This window comes from Ochotona princeps, chromosome 25 (genome assembly GCF_030435755.1).
Source record: "Ochotona princeps isolate mOchPri1 chromosome 25, mOchPri1.hap1, whole genome shotgun sequence".
NCBI lineage: Eukaryota > Metazoa > Chordata > Mammalia > Lagomorpha > Ochotonidae > Ochotona > Ochotona princeps.
Genome location: NC_080856.1, coordinates 466,458 through 486,692, shown reverse-complemented (window position 1 = coordinate 486,692; position 20,235 = coordinate 466,458). Strand labels below are relative to the sequence as shown.

At 41.8% G+C, this 20,235-nt stretch overlaps 1 protein-coding gene across 1 annotated transcript in view; it reads left to right on the top strand.

The window, feature by feature from the left end:
- The window catches only part of EXOC4 (exocyst complex component 4), a 599,303-nt gene that overhangs the window by 501,870 nt on the left and 77,198 nt on the right, over positions 1-20,235 (top strand). The window lies entirely within an intron of this gene.

Here is a 20,235-nt window from a genome sequence, read left to right as displayed (position 1 = left end):
CGTGTACTGTAAAACATCTCTGGCTTACTTACCACACCTGATCAACGTAAATGTTAGGTGAGGCGAGAATGCATTCCGAGAGTGGACCTCTGAGCTGTCACATACTCTGCTTTGTACATATTCCCAAATTATACTTAATGTTTTGTACCCCTTATTTTAAGTATTTTTACCTGGTGACAAAAGTATCCATATTTATTCTCAGAAATGCACATAATTTAGACATGGTGTTAAGTGATTTTTTTTCCTATTCATGTTTATTGATGCTAAAGAGAAAACGTGTAGAGGTCAAATATGGTTGGGAAAGAATTTTAAATATAAATCTATTCCACAAATTTCTGAACATTTTAATATACTAATCAGATAATTGCAAAAGTGCTTTGGTTCCCTTTTTTTTATAAGTTAGGTTATTTTTAAATTAAACTTTATTTGTAAAGCAGAGAGTGGTCTTCCGATAGGTAATTGACTCCTCAGGTGCCTGCAGTAGTCACAGTGGAGCCAACGAAGCCAGGCTCAAGCCAGGATCAAGCCAGGATCCTGTACGGGTGGCACTCCAGGCCACGGTGTTAGGGGGCACAGCTCCTGGTGTTGCCGTGTTCACTAAACAGCACCAACACATCTGCTTACCATGTTGCTTTCAAATGAGGCCATGCTGAGATGAAGAGAAGTTAGGGTTATTTTCTTCACAAAAAGTCACGTTTGTTTGAATTTATTTAAATTACTTTTGTATTGCATTTAATATGCAAAATTGATTTAGAACCCATTTACACATGAAACTTGATTCCTGAGATTGGTCTCAAACTTGGCCACACGTATGTTGTCATTGGTGGTCAGCTTTAAAGGTGCAACTGCTGGGCCCCCCTCACAGAGGCTTTCATTTACTTGTTGAAGGTATGGTCAGAGCTTTGCGCAGCAACCTAGCAAGTACATGAGACTGAGGACTACACTTCTACAAGGAGTGGTTCGAATCACTGAGAATTACATTAATAAAGGGAGTGATTCCAGTGACTGAAGCTTTTTCCTATCTCCCTAGGCAATTTCAACAAACATCCGTGGTTGAGAACCACTGGTTTACTGCCCCTAGAAATCCCTTCTTGGGCTCCTGTAGCTCTTTCCGTCTGGGGGAACACTTCTCCGACAGTGTGCTGGTCCTTCGTTTCTCACAAGCTTGAGGCTAGCAGGATCTCCCGCAGTGTGAACCAGAACACGAGCCACAAAGAAACTGTATGCTGTGTCTGAGTCAACACGATCTGCTTCTCCCTAGTAACTGCCGGTTAAATGTCACTCCAAATGATTAAAAATTACAAGTTTCTCTTGCCCTATAAGGGTCAGATAAATTAGGACAGAAGGAAATCAGTGTTTCTCTTACCAAAAGAAGCTGCCCAATCTATGGGACGAATGTGGCTGTGTTTACCAGTTGGTTAATGTCGTTGAAAAAAAAGGTAGACAGCACCTGTGCCTGCCCATTCCTGTGCCCCGGGTGTATACTGCGTGCACAGCGGGACCATTTTGGGTGCTACCAACTCGGGTTTAGCGTTTTCCAGACAATGGAATAGAAATAATTCTCCTGTGCTCTAGCTCAGTGTCATGCACTCTATGTCCCTCGATAGCAAAGGAAAAGGAAAATGTAAAACCACGTTGTTTGTCTCCCTTGGCACAAGTGAGAGTAAAAGTTCCCTGAGCCAGGATCTCAGGGGAAGCTGTCCTGGCTCAGCTTTGCCTTTGTCAAAGTATTAGACCACAGTTTGCCTTGTCGTAATTTCATCTGATTCTTTTTAATTAGAACTCTATGCGTGGTAATTCCTTTCTCGCTTTGGTGTTTACAAGCTGCAGATGTTTGTGGACTGTTATCAGATGGCTCTTCCTCAGCCTGCTCAGCCAAGCTCTACACATTGGATTCTCTAACCAGCTTTCTCTCACCAGGCTCTTTGTGCTTACTCGTTTTTTGGTGTTAGTAGTTATAACAAACGACCTCTTTTTATGGCTGTGTTTCTTTTGTTCTTCATCCCGTATTGAGGATGCTTTCCAAATTCAATTCTTAGCATATTTCATGATCATGCTGTTCTCCCTAAGAATAAATAAACAACTCTTGATACTGTATTTTGCTCATGAGCTTTCCACCCATTGTTTAACTTTGGATTTATTTTTTTTTAAATATTTATTATTTAACTTCATTAATTACATTGTATTATGTGACACAGTTACATAGGTACTTGGATTCTCCCCACCCCTCCCCAAACCCTCCCACCATGGTGGATTCCTCCACCTTGTTGCATAACCACAGCTCAAGTTCAGTTGAGATTTCCCCATTGCAAGCGTATACCAAACATAGAGTCCAACATCTTATTGTCCAGTCAAGTTCAACGGCTTCTTAGGTATACCCTCTCTGGTCTGAAGACAGAGCCAGCAGAGTATCATCCCAGTCAATTGAAAGCTCCAACATACCATCAGCAAAAATTTACATCATTATGGAATTAATTGACATAGTAATGAGTAACCAATATGTTAAAAGTAAATGCGGGTTCCCAGCCGCCTTCTGTGACCACCTCATTGACATTTCAATTTTAGTTTATACACAACATATAACATACGTAACATAACATGTTATACATAACATCATATCATCTTAAATTAAGGCAAACATGTGGTATTTAACCTTTTGTGATTGGCTCATTTCCCTTAGCATTATGGTTTCCAGTTTGGCCCATTTGGCCACAAAAAGCACCAACAACACTTGTTGGCGAGGTTGCGGGGAAAAGGGATCCCTACTCCACTGCTGGTGGGGCTGCAGGCTGGTACAGCCTCTATGGAAATAGTATGGAGAATATTCAAACAACTCAAATTCAACATACCGTATGATCCAGCAATAGCACTCCTAGGAATATATCCAGAACACTTGTTTTATGAGAAACCAACATGCACTCCTATGCTCATAGCAGCACAATCAGTAATTGCAAAAACATGGAAGCAACCAAAATGCCCATCAACAGAGGATTGGATAAGAAAGCTATGGTACATCTACTCCATGGAATACTACTCAGCTATTAAAAAAAACAAAATGCAGTTCTTTGGATTTATTTTTAATCTTATTTCATTGACAGCACCTGCACTTCCTTCAGTATGTGCTTTTCTGTATTTTAAGGTGATGACTAAAATATTTGCATCTTACACTCAATTTCACAGCTAATTGAGTTTCTAGGTGCAAAATACAAAGTCGTAATTTTGTGATGATTCAGTTTTGCTCATTGTCAGCCTTAATTGTTCTCTGGCGGTATTTACAAACTCATTACACTTTGCCATAATGAGGAAAGGCTTGTGTGGAAAACCACTGTGCTCAGAGGGCCCAGCTAATGTTCTCAGGGCTCTGCTGAAACCCACACTTGTCACTGGGCGTGCAGAGCCGCCTTCTTTCATTTCATAAAACATACCGCCCCACAGGGCCTTCTTCCCCACGGATGTGCTGCGCTGCTGTCTGGCCGTTGCCCATCGTCCAGGTGTCAGGTGGGCCATCTGCTGTCCTGTACATCAGGACACGATCACAGGCACATTCCTGTCCCACTCCTGGCTCCTGTGCGCCTTTGCTCAGCATGTGAGTGCTGAGGTGCTGCGGGACGACTCCTCCTCCTCCTCTTTGGAACGCCTCAATGCTGTTTGTTTTCCCTTCCCTCTCATGAGTACACTCCCATGGCTCCCACGGCTTGGTGGTTTTTGCCTTTTCCCACACATCTGTATTATTTTAACATATAGAATCTTTCGCGTTCTTCTCCCTTGCTGTAGGAAACATACAGAAAATAATTCCTCTTTGAAGTTTAGACGCCTTGAGGACAAATCAAGCAAGTTTCTCTATCGCAGTGGGGAAATAGTTCCATCCTTCTGAGCTACATAGTTCTCCTTGTGTATTAGCTAGAAATGCATACTCACTGGGTTGCTGTAATCATTAAATGAGATGATGAACTTGGCGTTCTCAGCCGTGTCTGATTCACAGTGGGTCTGGGACTCCTGGGCGTTCATTGGAGCTCTCATTCTTTGGACTGGATCTTCACTTTCCTCTTACCCATATGGGATTCCCTTTGATCTCAAGTCAGATGGTTGCCTTTGAAACTCTATTAAGATCTGTGCCCCAAAGTCATGGCTCCCACTCCATCTTAGTTCCCAAATGTGTCCAAGGTCCTGGGAATAGGTCTGTCTGAGAATGAACTTGCATCTGAGAGCCTAGATCAGTTGCCAAGAAGCAGGATTAGATTCGAAAGAGATGCCTTTTATTTTTTCTCCAAACTCTGAGGCAGGTTTCCAGTGCTGAGAAAGGCATGGCAGACCCACACATAGTCCCTCTGTCAAGCAGCTAGTCGTTCTGCAGGTCCTTGCCCTGCTCTGGGGACTGATTAGAAAGTTCCCCTTCTGCCTCTGCAAAGAGCTGTGGAGGCCTGTGCTGTGGGCGTTCCAGTGTTGTTATGGAGTTCTTAGTATCCGACTATAAAGAACTATGTGTCTGTGTCTTTGAAAATGCCAGCCTTCATATCCACAAGGGAAATATTTTATTAAAATATGATAATGTCATGGATGCTTAAGTGTGATAGCTGGGAGCTTTCAGCTAAATGTGTCTTCAAAGAACTCTGTAAAAGAGAAACAGGATGAAGAAATACAACTGAACATCTTTGGAAGAGAGAAAGGGTTGGAAAACAAGAACAGGGCCCTGCCAAAGTAACTGCAGAGCCAGACTGAGCAAAGGTAGGGGTGCAGTGGCCAAGGCTGAGCCAGCACCATGAGCAGTGCTGAGGGTGGACAGCCGCTGCGCCCTTGGGACCTGAACAAGAAACTTGAGGGGCCTGATCTGGCTGTCAGATTGAAAAGCATCTTATATGGAGGAGCAGCAGAAGATGGCCCCTGAAGGCACAGATCATACTGTTAAGTCTGACTTCTTATCTAGCCACACCTTTGGACGGTTGGGTGCTTTAAAACTTGAGATAAGCTCACAAACCAGTGTGAGAGCCTGGCTGAATGAACTCCTGAAACGAAATTTAAGTAGGCACCAGTAAGTAGGCTCGAGAGTTGAATACTGGTGGGGCAATCGATGAGAGAGCAGAGGGCTCCCCCAGGCTTCACAGTAGGATTCTTCATCGTTTGGTGGAGTTGAAGTTTCTGCAAGCTTACTGAGGAATCAGTGGTACACAGTGACTTCCTGACTGTCGCGTCCCAGAAAAGGGTAGCCATGGGCAGTGCTGTCATCCTGGGGGACAGTGAGGATGGTTACAGCACGGAGCTGTGAGACTGCATTTCCTTCTCTCAAGGACCTTTGCAACCATTGATTCACAGTGGCTCGTTCCTGCCCCTAGTTGTATTTGACATCCGTGAGCATGAACCACTGCCCAAGGTCAGCATAAGTCGGTGACAAACCTAGACAGTCTGACTTTTCTCACAGCGCCACTGGCGTGTCAGGGTGACAACAGAATCTCCTGTGGGAGGCTGGCTCAGACCCCTAGGCAGCATACCTTTGTCTCCCTGGGACAGCAGGAGGACTGAGTGCCGTGTTCTTGGTGCGGACCACACGAAATACACTTTCAAGGGGACATGGGGGATTCTTAAATTTACTATAGGCATTTGTATTAAATATTACAAACTACGCAATAACTATATGAACAATCCCCTCCAACAGGGTTCCAGGAGGGTCTCTCAGGCATGCCGCTGCTGAGAATAATATTCTGTGTACTAACATCTTTGAGCTCTGGCCATCAAATCCTGAATGAATTGGAGTGCAGTTCTTAACTAACATCTTAATCCAATTTTTATGAAAGGAAGAGTAACTAGGACTTTTCTGTAAGTCATGAAAAACCTAGTGTCTTTGCAGGAACCAAGAATATCTGATCCAATCCTTCAAGGAAGCAGAAGTCTTATGAATGTCAGGAAGGTGTTCCATGCTGGAGAACCCCTTTGGTCAAATTCATCTATAGCAGGCGCTATTTGGAGGTGACTTTTCAGCAAGTCTGTCAGAAGCTTCTTACTGCAGATAAAAATTCAATAACCTTTCACTGTGGATGTGCCACAATTATCACTCATTTAAAAGCAGCCCCGCTAATAGGGTATTTTATCATGCTGGACAGTCTCTGCGTGTTCATTATTTAGTGTTTGCTAAGCTGATGGCACTTCCCTTGCACTTTTCTTATCTCTACTTCTTCAGAATTGGATTTTGTATTTCCAAACCGGTCAGATATGACAAGTCATTTTCTTCCCTCTTGTCTTTTAAGAAACGCTAACTTGAGTTCTTTTTTCCAACAATCACCACTTGAAGATTAAAGCTATTGGAAATGTCTGTATTAACTAACCACTGTGGAGGACAATTGCGTTTTAATTGCAATTGGAATTGTCACTCTTCTTTGTCATCCTTTATTTTTCTCTCCATTCTACATGTATTTTATATCCCTTTGGACAACCACCTCCCTCCTCTTCCTCCTCGCCCCTGTTGTACTTAAACACACAGTAGTGGCAAAGGTGAGCTATTGTGATGTGGTTGAAAGACCAGTCAAGAGAAGTATTATCACAATTATCACAGCAGATAGTCTCAGCAAGGGGGTGAGAGGCCACGGAAGTAGGTCTAAGTAAATATAAACTGTCTACGCGAGACACTTCTAGAAGCAAGGTGATGGAGTCATTTGCCTGATATCTGGCCCAGGGAGACATGTGGACACTGTGCCTCTTTCTATCTATAGCACGTTCTTGGCAATTTTTTAATTATTTTGTGTCTGAAAATTATCTAGTACCATTGTTTGCAGAATGGCTTTCTTTAAAGAGCCACATAATTCACCCAAGCTTTGCAGTTGGTCTATAATACAAATGCTTAGGTATCTACCGTTTATTCTAGATTTCATCATGGGCATTTGACAGAGTAAGGGTTGAGACCAAGTCTGCTCTTTTCACAATGAACACCCCTGGGAGACTGAGACAAGCAGGCCTCATGTCTCCAGGGCCCCCTCTCCGGGGAGCTCCTGACCACCTGTGCTTTTTCCCCATGCCATAAGGTCACAGTTTTAAAGGAAACAGTGAGCTTCATTCAAGAAGTTCAGTGTCATGATTTTGAGTTTTTGGGTACAGTCTTTCAGCAATGATATTACAATACTATAAAGACTGTGTTAAAGAAACGAAATTCACCAAAATCCGAACAATGGGGTTTATGGAATATTGTCATAAGCATCAAGTGAGCGTAAGGCTGGAGTCTTTCCTCATGCACTGATGGGAAGAAGTGTCATTTGATGAATAAAAGTATTTGCTCCAACTTTAGAGAGAGAAGGGATATTCTGCTTTTCTATTTCTTAAGGAGGGAATGTGACTAAGAATTCATCGACATAATATTTGTTTAAAGGTACCACAAGCTCAATTAACACATGTGTTCATGCCAACAGCCTTTTAGCTTTTCACAGTAATCTTGGAAATGTGCTGGGAAAGCCCGCCCATGGCGGTTTTGCATATGCTGCTCTTCTGGGCCGAGAGCATGGGTCTAGCAGACAGATGGCTGCCAGGCGTCGCCGTGGCCAGATCTCCTCCCACCAGCTCCGTCCCCATGAGGCACACCGGGAGAGGTGCGTTACTCAACACTGCCCAGACCTTCTCTGCCCTGACCCAGCTTATCCATGGAATATTGAGAAACTCAGCAGTGAGCTTATACCGCCACCTAATTTCTGTCCCTCATAGAAGTGCTGGCATGCTCAGGAGCTCCTTGGACAGAGTACTTGGTGCTGATCTGAAGGCGAGAGCCCTCAGAGCATTATTTGGAGAATGAAGTATTCACGACACCTGCTGCAGTGGCCTAGCACCCAGGGAATGACTCTTGCTTCTGCTGCTTCTCCTCCTTAAGCTGTTACCCCTCTTAGCCATCGTGAGCCTGTTTTAGTTCTGAATCTCGTTGTGCTGGTACTCCAGTGTGAAATGACCAGATCTGCCCTTTGTGTTTCCCCTTCCCCTATCTTGCCCTTTGATAGCTGGGACGTTCTGCTTGATAAATTAATTTTCACTGTCAGGGGATCTTTGGTGTATTGAACTTGAAATTAGACTTAGAGCTTTTCAGTTTAACAGCCTTCCAAAATACACATGGCCTTGGAACTTAGTCACAGGGGAAGGTGACATTTACTCAGGGCCACAATGATCGAAACTCAAGGTTAAACCTCCAGCTCTTGTTCAACAGCTTTCTCTGTAGACTTGTAGTTCAGTGCAGTGTGTCAGGAGATAATGGATATGAAGAAGCTGCTGCGTTGTACTTTTAATAAAAACTGTAACGTGGAGAACAGACCCTCTGATTCTCAGCCCCTGTTCTCTCCGCAGCTCCTGTCTTTCAGCACCAAGGCTCTTGTTTATATTTAAGTAGACTCTAAAAGTGCTCTAAGCTCTACCCAAACATCGACTGCACCTATACCACAGAGTAGCCGTGATGCAGCCATGGGCTCTCGCCTTCCCAGTGGAGGTCATAAAACATTAAAAGGAGTCCTGGGCGTACTCATTCTAATAGGATTTTAGCAGAATTCAGTAAAAATGAAAATTAGTGTTTTCTTTTAAATTGTCGTTTTAAGCATTGTAAGTGTGTACTTCAGTGGGTATGAGTGTTTTCATGTTGTTGTGTAAGTGTCTCTGTTGTCCATAAATAGAACTCTCTTCATTTTCCCAAACTGAAACTTTTACCCTTACACAGTAATTCCTTATTTATCCCTACCTCCAGACCTTGGAAACTGCTGCAAGGTTCATCTAAGCTATTGTATGTGTCAGAATCTTGTGCTTTTTAAAGGCTGCATAATAGTCTGTTTTAGGGATATACCACTTTTTTTTTTCATTATCCATCAATGGACACTTAAGTTGACATTTCTGTTACTTATTTCAAAGGTAGCATTACAGAGAGAGAGGGAGAGAGAATTTTCCATCCACTGGTTTACTTCCCAAATGGCTACAATGGCCAGGACTGTCGACCTGGAGCTTCAGCTGGGTTTCCCACATTGCAGCTGGAGCCTGAGAACATGGTCTATCATCTACCCTTTGCCATAAACCTTAGCAAGGAGCTGGATTGGAAGTGCAGCACCCAGGACTTGAACTGGTGCTTATGTGGGATGCTGCCTCTCAGGTGGCAGCCTTACCCACTGTGCACAGTGCCAGCTGGCAGATTTCACTGTGAGTTGTGCTATGAACATATTTTCAATCTTTGCTTTTCATTTTTTGGCTATGTACCAAATTGTAGAAGCTAGTATTTTGAAACCAGATACACTTCACATTTTTTTCTGATCATTGTTTCCCAAGCCCAATTCTATTTTTCCTTTTAAAAAATTGCCTTAAGTTGATACACATTAGTGGTACCTATTTTTAAGATGTTGTGTGACATTTCAACATGTGTAATGTTGATCAGGGTAATTGGCAGATCTGTCACCCCAGATGTTAGTTGGCTCTTTGTGCTGGCAACATTTAAAATCCTCTGTATTGGCTGTTTCAAAATGTTCAGGTACTCGTTGTTGACCATTGTTATGCTGCTGTGCCATAGAACGATTGAAGCTATGCCTACTGTCCAGCTGCACCCCTGTGCCCATTAAACCATCAACTGTCCTCTTTATCTCTCCTAACGTGACGTCCGTACCAGGCTGTGGTACTCACTATTCTGGTCTCTGTTCTTTGAGATCAGCTGTTTAGCTTCTGTATGTGGTGAGAACATGCAATATTTGTCATTTAACATCCCTTAAACGTCCTCCAGTTTCACCCATGTTGCTCTGAATGACAAAATTCATTCTTTTTTAGGGATGAGTCGTATTCTGTTGCATTTATAAACCACATTTTACTCATCCCTTCATCTGCCAGTGGACCCCTGGCTGGACCCCATGTCGTGGCTGTTGTGAAAATGCTGCTAGGAACATGTGCATAAACTCTGCCCTGCAGGTGGGCACGAGTAGTGACTGCTAGATCATGAGGCAGTTTGATTTCTGGATCTCTAGACTCCTCCATTGCTGTTTGCCATGGTGGCTGTATCTGTTTACAATCCCAATGGTGGTATCTGAGAATTGCCTTTCTCTGCATGTTTGTCGGCATTCCCTATTTTGGTAATAACCATCCCACCTGACATGAGGTGATATTGCATTGTGGTTTTGATTTACGTTTCTCCGATGATTAGTGAGAAGTAGTTTTCTTGTTTACTTGTTGATCATTTGTATATCCTCTTTGATAAATGTTTAATCAGGTTATTTGCTCATTATTTGTTCTTTGTTTTGTTTTGTTTTCTGCTTTTGAGGTATTTGAGTTATTTATAAATTCTGAAAATTAATCGCTTACCAGATGAATAGTTTGCAAATATTGTCTCCCATTAGGTAGGCTGTCTCTTTGCTGTGTCGATTGGTTCATTTGTTATATGAAAGCTTTTTAGTTTGATCTAATTCCCTTTGTCATATATTTATATATATATTTATATATACATACATATACGTATATATATACACACACACGTATGTATTGCCTATTTGTAGGCTCCTATTCAAAAAGTTCTTTGATCAGAACAATATCCTAATGTATTTTGTCTCTATTTTCTTCTAGTGATTTCAAATTTCAAGATTTACACTTAGATGTTCAATCCATTTTGAAATGATTTTTGTGCGTGATAAGATACGAGTTCAGCTTCTTTTCTCTGCTTGTGTGTATCCATTTACCCAGCACCATCAATTAGATTTCACTTCTCCAGTGTATGGGGCTCTGTGTTCCATTCCATTGGCTCTGCTGATTTGGGTTACCATAACATTCTGTGTTGTGTTGGAAGTCAGATATTATAGTGCTTCGCAGCTCTGACTTTTGCTAAGGATTGCTGTTGTTGTTTGGGGGTAATTTGTTGTTCCCTACAAATGTTACAAGTTTTTTCTATTCTTCTGAATAACATTGCTGGTGTTTTGATATAGATTGCACTGAATCTGTATACTACTTCAGATTATATGGATATCTTAACAACCTTAATTTCCATGATCCATGAACATGGGATGTTTTTCCATCTTTTGTATGTGTCGTCTTCAATTACTTTCATCACAGTTTTAAATGTTTATTATACAGGATTTGACTTTCTAGTGTTGAAAATTTTTGTGTCAATGTTCTGGAATATTGATCTGGAGGTTTCTATTTCTGTTTTATGTTTTTCTGGTTTCAGCATCAGAGCAATGCTAGCTTTGTTAAATGAGTTTGGAACTATTCCCTCCCTTTGAATTCTCTGGAATTATCCAACTCCTGATTTCTTATATAGATGTCATTTTTTTTTTTTTAAGATTTTATTATTATTAGAAAGCCGGGTATACAGAGAGGAGGAGAGACAGAGAGGAGATCTTCCATCCAATGATTCACTCCCCAAGTGAGCCGCAACGGCGCAACGGCCAGTGCTGCACCAATCCGAAGCCAGGAACCTGGAACCTCTTCCAGGTCTCCCACACTGGTGCAGGGTCCCAATGCATTGGGCCGTCCTCAACTGCTTTCCCAGGCCACAAGCAGGGAGCTGGATGGGAAGTGGAGCTGCTGGGATTAGAACCGGCGCCCATATGGGATCCCGGGGCATTCAAGACAAGGACTTTGGCCGCTAGGCCATGCCGCCAGGCCCTAGATGTCATCTTGTAATAAAAACTTCAGCATTTTTCTCAGACAGATTGTAGTCATGATAATAACGACATGTGGGTTGTGCATTTGGCAATGCAGTCGAGGCTATAGTTGGGATGTACACGGTCAGAATCCTTGGGTTCTGCTCTTTTCTCTCAATCCCACCTTCCTGCTCCATGTGTCCGGGAGGCAGTGATGATGGCTCAGGTGCTTATGTCCCTGCTACCCACACGCGGAACCCAAACTGGGTTTTGAGTGCATGGCTCCAGCATGACCTAGCCCTAAATGTTACAGACATGTGTGCAGTGCACCAGTGAATTGAGAAGCTCCCTGTATCTTGTCTGCCTTTGTCTGTTGCCTTTCAAAGCAATGCATTTAAATATAATAATATGTCAAAGCAATTTATACATTTTCCCCAATTTTTGTGAGCTGTTACCTGTGAAACTCATTTTTTAATGTAGGCTGAGGACATAAGCAAGAATAGACATTGAGAACATGCCAAGGCTGATAGTGATCTTGCTGCTGGCCAGTTCTTCCTCAATCCAGCTGTATTATCTTAAGTCGTAACAGTTTAATCAGATGACTAGAGACTGTCAGAAGAACCTGAGCTTGTCAAGGGTACTATTTGGAATGTGGGCTTCATCTAGTCATGAACATAGCTTTGCCCTGAGAATTTATGCCCCTTGAGATGTTAGATAATATTTCCTTTGAAGCTCTGTGGTTAAAAAGAGTAAGTGTAGTTTATTATTACTGTAATAGATGTGTATAAATTGCAAATAAATAAGGGCACCTGTCCTGATGATCTGAGCCCAAGTGTCCCTTGGGATATCTAATCAAAGGACTTTGCTGTCTCCAAATGAAGTTGTGGCACTGCATAGCTTTTTGTGTTACTTTGCTGTCTTTTTTATAGGCGAGAACTGAGTCATATCTGAAAATGTACAGTAACAAGGTTTTAGCACCCTCCAGATTCTTTCCACTGAAAGTGCTTGGGAAAGGATGGAAGCGGTTTCAATAGGAGGGGTTCTCGGACAGAAGAGCAGAGATTTAACATTTCTTCTGCAGAAGCTCTCACTAATCTCTTCTAATCTTTGCCAAGTAGTGTGTTGAGGCCAAAGAAAAAAGGTGCCACAGCACTTGGTCTGCTGGTTCACTCTGTGTTACTGTTTAAGGTAGCCCGAGTATTTTTCACAGAGGGCCCAAGAGACAGTCTGTCTGGCCCAACCTCCTCAAGAGCTGGCAGCAACTCGGCTGCCTGTTTAGGTAATCCTGGTATCTGCCTCCACACAGGCCCTCATCATTTATGGATTCAGTGTGCAGAGGGTCAGGTTGGTTCTTGCAAGGCAAAAAGAAGCTGGGATACTCCAGGCCCTGGGTCTGGATCTCCTACCTTGTGTATCAGCCATTTTCAGGAGGCCAGTATAAGCCATTAGGTCAATTGAGGCTCAGAAAGTGGGGAGAGAATTCTACTTCATCAGGGAAAAGCAGCAAAGAATTGTGACTCCATGTTTTCCTAACACATTGGTGATAATGAGGAAACAATGCCAGAAAAGACTTATGACTTATTCATAACTAATTAATCCTTCAGCCTGACCGAGAACATGTTTTATTTGCATTTTATTTTTGTTTTATGAAAAGATTAATTTTTTAAAAAAAATCTTGGGTTTTTTAGATTAATTTGAAAGAGTTGTTGAGAGAGAGACATATAGATTGATAGATAGATAGATAATCTTCCATCCACTGGTTTACCACCTAAAGGGCCACAGTGTTCAGGACTGAGCTAAGCAGAACCCAGTAGCCAAGTGCTTCATCCAGGTCTTCCATGTGGGTTCAGAGACCTAAACACTTAGCCATCTTGTGCTACTTTTCCCAAACCATTAACAAGGTGCTAGATCAAAAGTTGAACAGCTGGGACACAAACGAGCACACATATAGAATGCTGGTTTTGCAGGTGCCAGCTTTCCTTGCTACAACAACACTGGTCCCATACATTGCCTTATTTTTACAGATGTGTTTTCCAACTAAGAGTACATTTGCTTGTCTTCTTTGACCTGAGGATTGTCTAGAAGAGTATAATGCACAATTAGAACACATTTTCTTGTTAGTATTCTCCAAATGGCACACTCAAAATGGTGTCTCTATTCTTGACTTAAAATTAGCTAAATTAAATTTCTAATGCAAAAGAACTTCCCTGATGTCTGAATTCTTCTGTGTTCCTCATAGATTAACTTGTAACATGTCTCATTAAACAGATTGTTCACAGCCCCCCCTTTTTCATTTGGATTCCATGTATATAGTTTACTTTTAGAAAACAACAGTTACATATTGTTCAATGTCTGAGTGAACCTGAACAGCCGTAAGAAAGTATATAGATCATGGAGACCTTGGTAATGTCATATATTCTGGACATTTAAAAATAAATACACACTTATTTTAAGAACTTACAGTTTTGAAGTACTTAATTTTTAATAACTGCAGTCTTTAGTCTTCAATAAATTTGTATTGGATTAACCTAGTTTAAATCAGAATTTTCCTTATGGGGTCTAATGAGGTGTAACCCTTCAGTGTTACTGAGGTGTTTTAACTGTCCGCTCTTGGGTATAGATTATTCCATTGTATCCTCTGTGTACGAACCCCGTACAAAGGAGCAGTACTCAAGGATTCACATGCATCAGGGCATAGCAGAGGCCTTGATTATTAGGAACCACTGTTTGCTTCAGCAGAACCATTTGGAAAATCCGAACAGCAGAGAAAAACATCCCTATAATATACTTGGAAAGGCAGGAAGTGGAAATAGGAAGGACAGCCATATTCTTTAGAGATCAATTACCCACATTACAGTTCACTTCACTGTCAGCATTCCGCACTGAATTAGCCATGTAGACGAGTTCGCAGCCATTCCGGCACTGCTGGATCAGAACCAAGACCTGGTTTCCTCATTAGTAGTTCATACTGACTTAGACTGTAGCCGAATCACCAGATAGAAAATGCGGCCAAGCTGAGCGTGCTGCTGGGAGGTCTGGGTCTTCCTGTGGGCTTAGTGGTTGGAGCCAAGCGGTCAGACTAGCCATGGGGACTGTCAGCATCAGTGATAGAACCAGTCAAGGCCTAAGTCCTGGGATAGACAGGGGCTCAGAAAACATTTCCCAATTGCATTAAGTTCACAGGATGTTTGTACATAGAGCCTGGATCCCTGTTGCCCGCCTCCATTTGCTGAACTAACCATTTTCTCATTTCGCTGGCCTTGCTCTTCCTCTTTCTCAGTGCATTTTTAGCAGTGATAGCCACAATTTTGTTATAGCGCAGAAGGTTCACCTGAAGTCCTCCATATATCCGTGTTAAGAATTTCTCTCCTAGGATTAAGTGGCGTGATCACATTTGAATTTCACAGGATTTGGGTCAGTAACTTCCTTATTTAAAGCAATATATTTAGTAATATGCCTGTTTTAATCCCTCGCTGCAAGTGGGTTTTATTTACTGAAAATGTTCTCTTTGACCTTTCACTGTCATGTGTTACACTCTCTTTGAATAGCATTTCCTTTGACACTACTGTGGTACAGACATTTACACAATAAAACAGGACTATATTTCAGGTTCTTTTTTTTTTTCTTTTTAATATTTTATAATACAGTTCCACAGGTTCTAGGATTCTCCCCGATTTCTTCTGTATTATTACAATAGTGTAGTTCTTTATAAATAATTTTAAGTCTATCATTCTGCTTTTTAAGTATGTCCTGACATTGTAGGCATTAACAATGGCAGACAGTCCAGCATGCTATTGTCAAGACGGAGTTAACAGTTTCTTTAGCAGTTCCTCTTTGATGTAGAAGTAGAGATGCATACTGCATTGTATCTTCACATCTGGATGTGATAGTTTATTACACAATTACTAAACATTCCCTTAAATGAAAAGCCATAAAACAAAACAACAGGAAGAGAAACAGAAAATTTACAACAATATGCAGATAAAGAACATTCTACTGAATAACTAGTATGTCACCGAAGAAATGAAAAAGAAAATCAAAACCTTCTTAAAGCGTTGCTACTGTATGACCTGTGTGTCACTGAAGAAATTAATAAGAAAGAAAAACTTTTGAATAAATGAATATAAAAACAGAAATAGCAAACCCATGCACTGTAGCAAAAACAGTATTAAAAAGGGCTTTTATAATATTTCCCTTCCGTTGTCCCCTGTGTTTTATAGTAAAATAGTCTGTCAAGTGTAGTTTTGACTCCAGCTCTTTGCTCTCTATGTGGGCATGACACTGCCGGCATAGGCAAGGGTAGCAGGTTTAATAGTCTGTTGTATAGGTGTATTTAGAAGTTTCATAAGGGTCTACTTTTATTCAGTTCATTTTCTTTTATTCCTGGTACTCTGGTCTCTATTACATCCTTCGTTTATGAGATTACAAGTGTATATTTGTTTACCTTAGTTTTTGTTTTGCATTTTTGATGGAAGTTGTCGTTTAGCAAACATGATATTTGTTCTTCTGGGATTGGCTCATTTCACTGAGCATGATGGTCTGCAACTGAAAATTCACCTGGTGTATGACTCAGCAATTCCTGGGATTATATCCAGAAGAATTGATATGTACACATGAGAAAGCAATTTCCCTGTGTCCACTGTAGCACAATCAACAGTCACAAAAACATGGCAACAACCTAGATGCCTCTTAAAGGAGGACCGGATAAAGAAGCTGTGGTACATCTACTCTGTGGAATACTACTCAGCTATTAAAAAAGAATGAAAGTATACTGTTGCAACCAGAAGTTCTTTTTGAATGGCCACAAACCGGCATAACTAATCACCAGTGAAAGAGGAAGTGAAGGTGGGACTAAAGGCAGGAAAACCTGTTGAAAGTCTTTAGGAGGTATTTGCCTTTAGCTGGTCCCTCCCAATTTACACAGTTCTGCCAAAATCCCAGCAAAGCCCTGGAACTGTAGTCTCTTAACATGGGTAAGCAGAGTCCTTCACTATGGTGGCTGTAAGAGGAGGGAGAGAGAGACTGTGCAGGGAATCAATGCAAAAGACAGCAGCAAGCTCATTGTTTGTCTCACACAAAAGCATTTTCATGCAATTTTAGTGTGCAAAGCAAGATTTATTTGAGAGAGTAAGAGGTCTTGGGGCCATAGTGACAGGAGGGACTCCAAAGAGAGCAAACCCCAGAAAATGGTGGAAGTGGTGTCTTTTTTATATTGTATCTGGAAAGGGGAACAAATGAGTCACTCGCTCAAAGGGCAGAGAAAGAAGAAAGGGGTGGAAAGAACTCCTTCACAATGGACAGCAATCCTAGCACCTTGCTCAGAACAAAAAGGCCCTCCCAGGGGTGCGGCTGCTGCTTCCTGCTCCGGTTCTGATACGCTGAAAAATCTGGAACCATCTCTGATGGGATGTATGGGCTGTGTCTGCTTGTTTCTGTCATGACAACAAGTGATGTGCTGATTTTGTCCCCTTGCTTGCCCTTAAGGGGACTGAGAGACAAAGCTAGGGAAGAGTAAAGCATGGGGAGAAGCAAGATTTTGTAGTTTAAACAGTAACATCAGGCACTGGAGACTGTAACTGCCTCTTAACCCATCTGACTCCTCACACTGCCATTGCTGAAACTGGGCTAAGCTTCCGTGAATGACTGCTGACTTTTTCCTTGCTGAATGCCATACAGACTTATAACTTCAGACAAGAGACTAGGGAATTTTGTTTGAAGAACGATATCAACCCCAGGGGCTGAGAAGTGGGGAAAAAAAAACACATTGTATCAGACCAGCCACCATCTGCAAGAGTGAGTGCCACCCATTGGCGCCACTTCTGCAGTCACACACTTGCATTAGCTCCATATAAATGCAAGTTGAGAAGCAGAGAGCAGGTGCATAGTGCAGAAGATGCAGCTTGAGGCTGCTGTGTCTCCTATTGGAACGCTGTGGAGGCCCCAGTCCGCTCTAATCCCAGCGTTCTGCTAATGTGCACCCAAGGAGTCAGCAGGTGGCAGCTCAAGGACTCGAACCCCTGCCACCCACAGGGAGACCTAGCTTGAGCAGCAGGCTCCTGTTTCACTCTGGCGCATCGCTAGCTGTGAGCAACTTGCTAGTGGAGGATTTCTCTATCTAGTTTTTTTAAAAATGATAATTTTTAAATTTAAATTAAATACGAATTAATTAAATATCAGCCCAGGACAGTGGACATTTGAGAAGATAATGTAATACAAAATCCATAGAAAGAACAAATAGAAAAAGTAACTTTGCAGAAATGGGAATTATACAGAAAGGGGAAAGAAAGCTGTAGTTAATATCTCTAGAATAAATAAGCTTTTGTATTCTTGAAACAAGAACTACGTACTGTACTCATGTGAAAGAAATTTTCAGAAGAAAAAAACTCTAGGAAATAAAAAGTAACAGGTAAAATAAAGATAAAAAAGTACAGTAGAGTTGAAGAAATAGAAAAGAAAAATGAAGTACAAGGGCAAAAGAAAAAGAAAAAAAATGATCCTATGGAAAAGTTGAGAATGTTTACAACTGAATCATAGGGCAAGGAAGACAAGAAAGAGAAAACATCAAGTGAAGAGAGCCATGAGAAATGTTAAGATAACCTTCCGAAGCAGAGAACACAGAATCAGATGGAAATGGCCGAGTGAATGAAGCCAGACCTAGGGTCTCACCATCATCGAGTTGTAGAACTCTTGTGATAAGGAGAAAGTCCTGCAACCCTTAAAGATGTTTAAAGGAACAGAAGGAACAAAAAAAAAATAAATAAAACTAAGTAACAGCATAATGAACTTTTGACTGTTGTTAAAGAACCCTACTGTTGTAATAATGTACGGGAAATCAGTGTGTGTGTGTGTGGGGGGGGATCCTGAGCCTAACAACTGTGTCATGAAAAATAAGAAAAAGGAGAAAACCAATGACTTGCCAGGAAAGAAGGAACACGAAAGTGCCTTTAAAATTCTAACAGAAAGTGTTTCTAACCTACCATTAAATATCTTCCAGTATGACCAGTTTGGCCTGTGAGAAGAATACAGATACTTTTGCACATTGAGGGGCCCAGGGACTGAGGGGCGCAGGGAGTGGCTCTGCTCAGGAAGACAACGAGAACAGAATCCCCGTGTGCCTGGATTTTTAAAAGAACTGCTGAGTCTGAGAAAAGTGTGATATCTGAGTACATAGAAAACCAGGCAACTAGTCAGACTGTCGCGAACACCGAAGAAAACAAGCTTGTTGTATCCAAGAAAGAAGTTTCCTCGGTGCAACGTAGCGAAGTGTCTGCGACGTTCTCCGGTCGCAGTCAGGCGCAGGGCCCTGGAGAGCTTCGCCTGCCAGGGTGGATGGAGGCAGCGCTTTCGTGAATAGACATATATGAGAAAAATTGACAAAAGTAATGCAAATAGGTTTCATTTTTGGAGATAAGCTGTTATACTGTCATGGGCGATATCATGAACAGTTTAGTGTTTCCACAAGCCATTTGATAGAATTTTTGAGGCAAATCCCCCAAGGAGAATAACAGTGCTGCTAGGAGATTTAATTTGCCTCAGATTGCTATCAACAGCTTGACCGCAGAAGCTGATATTACGTTGTTATAATATTTTGGCTGTTAACAGACACCTGCTTATATATAAATGATCATGACTTGAGCTCTGCTTCCTTATCAAAACATGAAACTATTGGCAAAATATTTACCTTATGATCATAGAACTTTCCAAGTTTGGGTCCTTGACACAAGGCCGTTCTAATGGTCAGTACTGGCATTTATTAAGAATTTCATACACAGATGGTATATTGAGCATTCTATTTTCTTTGTGTATTACAGATTTATTGATTTATTGATTATTTAAAGGTTAGTTATACAGGTGGGGTTGCAATGCCTGGGGAGAGGCCAAGATGAAGCCAGGACCTGGAAATCCATCTGGATCTTCCATAAAGATGCTGACTCCTGCTTTCCCAGGCACATTAGCAGGAAACTGGATCGCAAGTGCAGCAGCTGGAACTCAAACCAGCATCCCCATGAGATGCTGATATAGCAGGTGGCAGCTTGACTTGATACAACACAATTCCAGTATACTGAGTGTTTTAGAATATTGTATCTATTTTTCACAATCCTGTATAGATCAGATCATTTATAGGCAGAATACTGGCTTGCCAAAGACAGCCACTTCCGAATCCCCAAACCAATAACCATCTCAGGCAAACGCAAATTCAGTTGCTCATGAGCCTCTTCTTCAGATAGGAAATTCATCCTGTAATGTGCAGGTAAGCCCAATGTGGATTCTTACAAGGGTAAGGAGCTAGAGGAGTCAGTCAGGGTGATACAGGGTAAGAAAAACTCAAGCCATTGTGGCTGGCTTTGAAGATGGAGAAAGGGGCAGCCAGGCATGGAGCATGACTGCCTCTGGATCCTAGAATGGGGAGCTTGACTGCCTCTCGGTTCTAGAACGGGAGCATGACTGCCTCTGGGTTGTAGAACGGGGAACATGACTGCCTCTGAGTCCTAGAACAAGCAAGGACATAGTCTCACTCCTACAGGCCCCAGCACCTGTTTGGGACAGTAAGATCCATGTTGCTTTAAGCCACTCTGTACACAGTAATATGAAACGAATACAGTAGGTATTATTGTCTCCATTTTTCGGATGACAAAAAATAGATTTTCAAGATGGAGTAACTTCTCTGCAACCATGA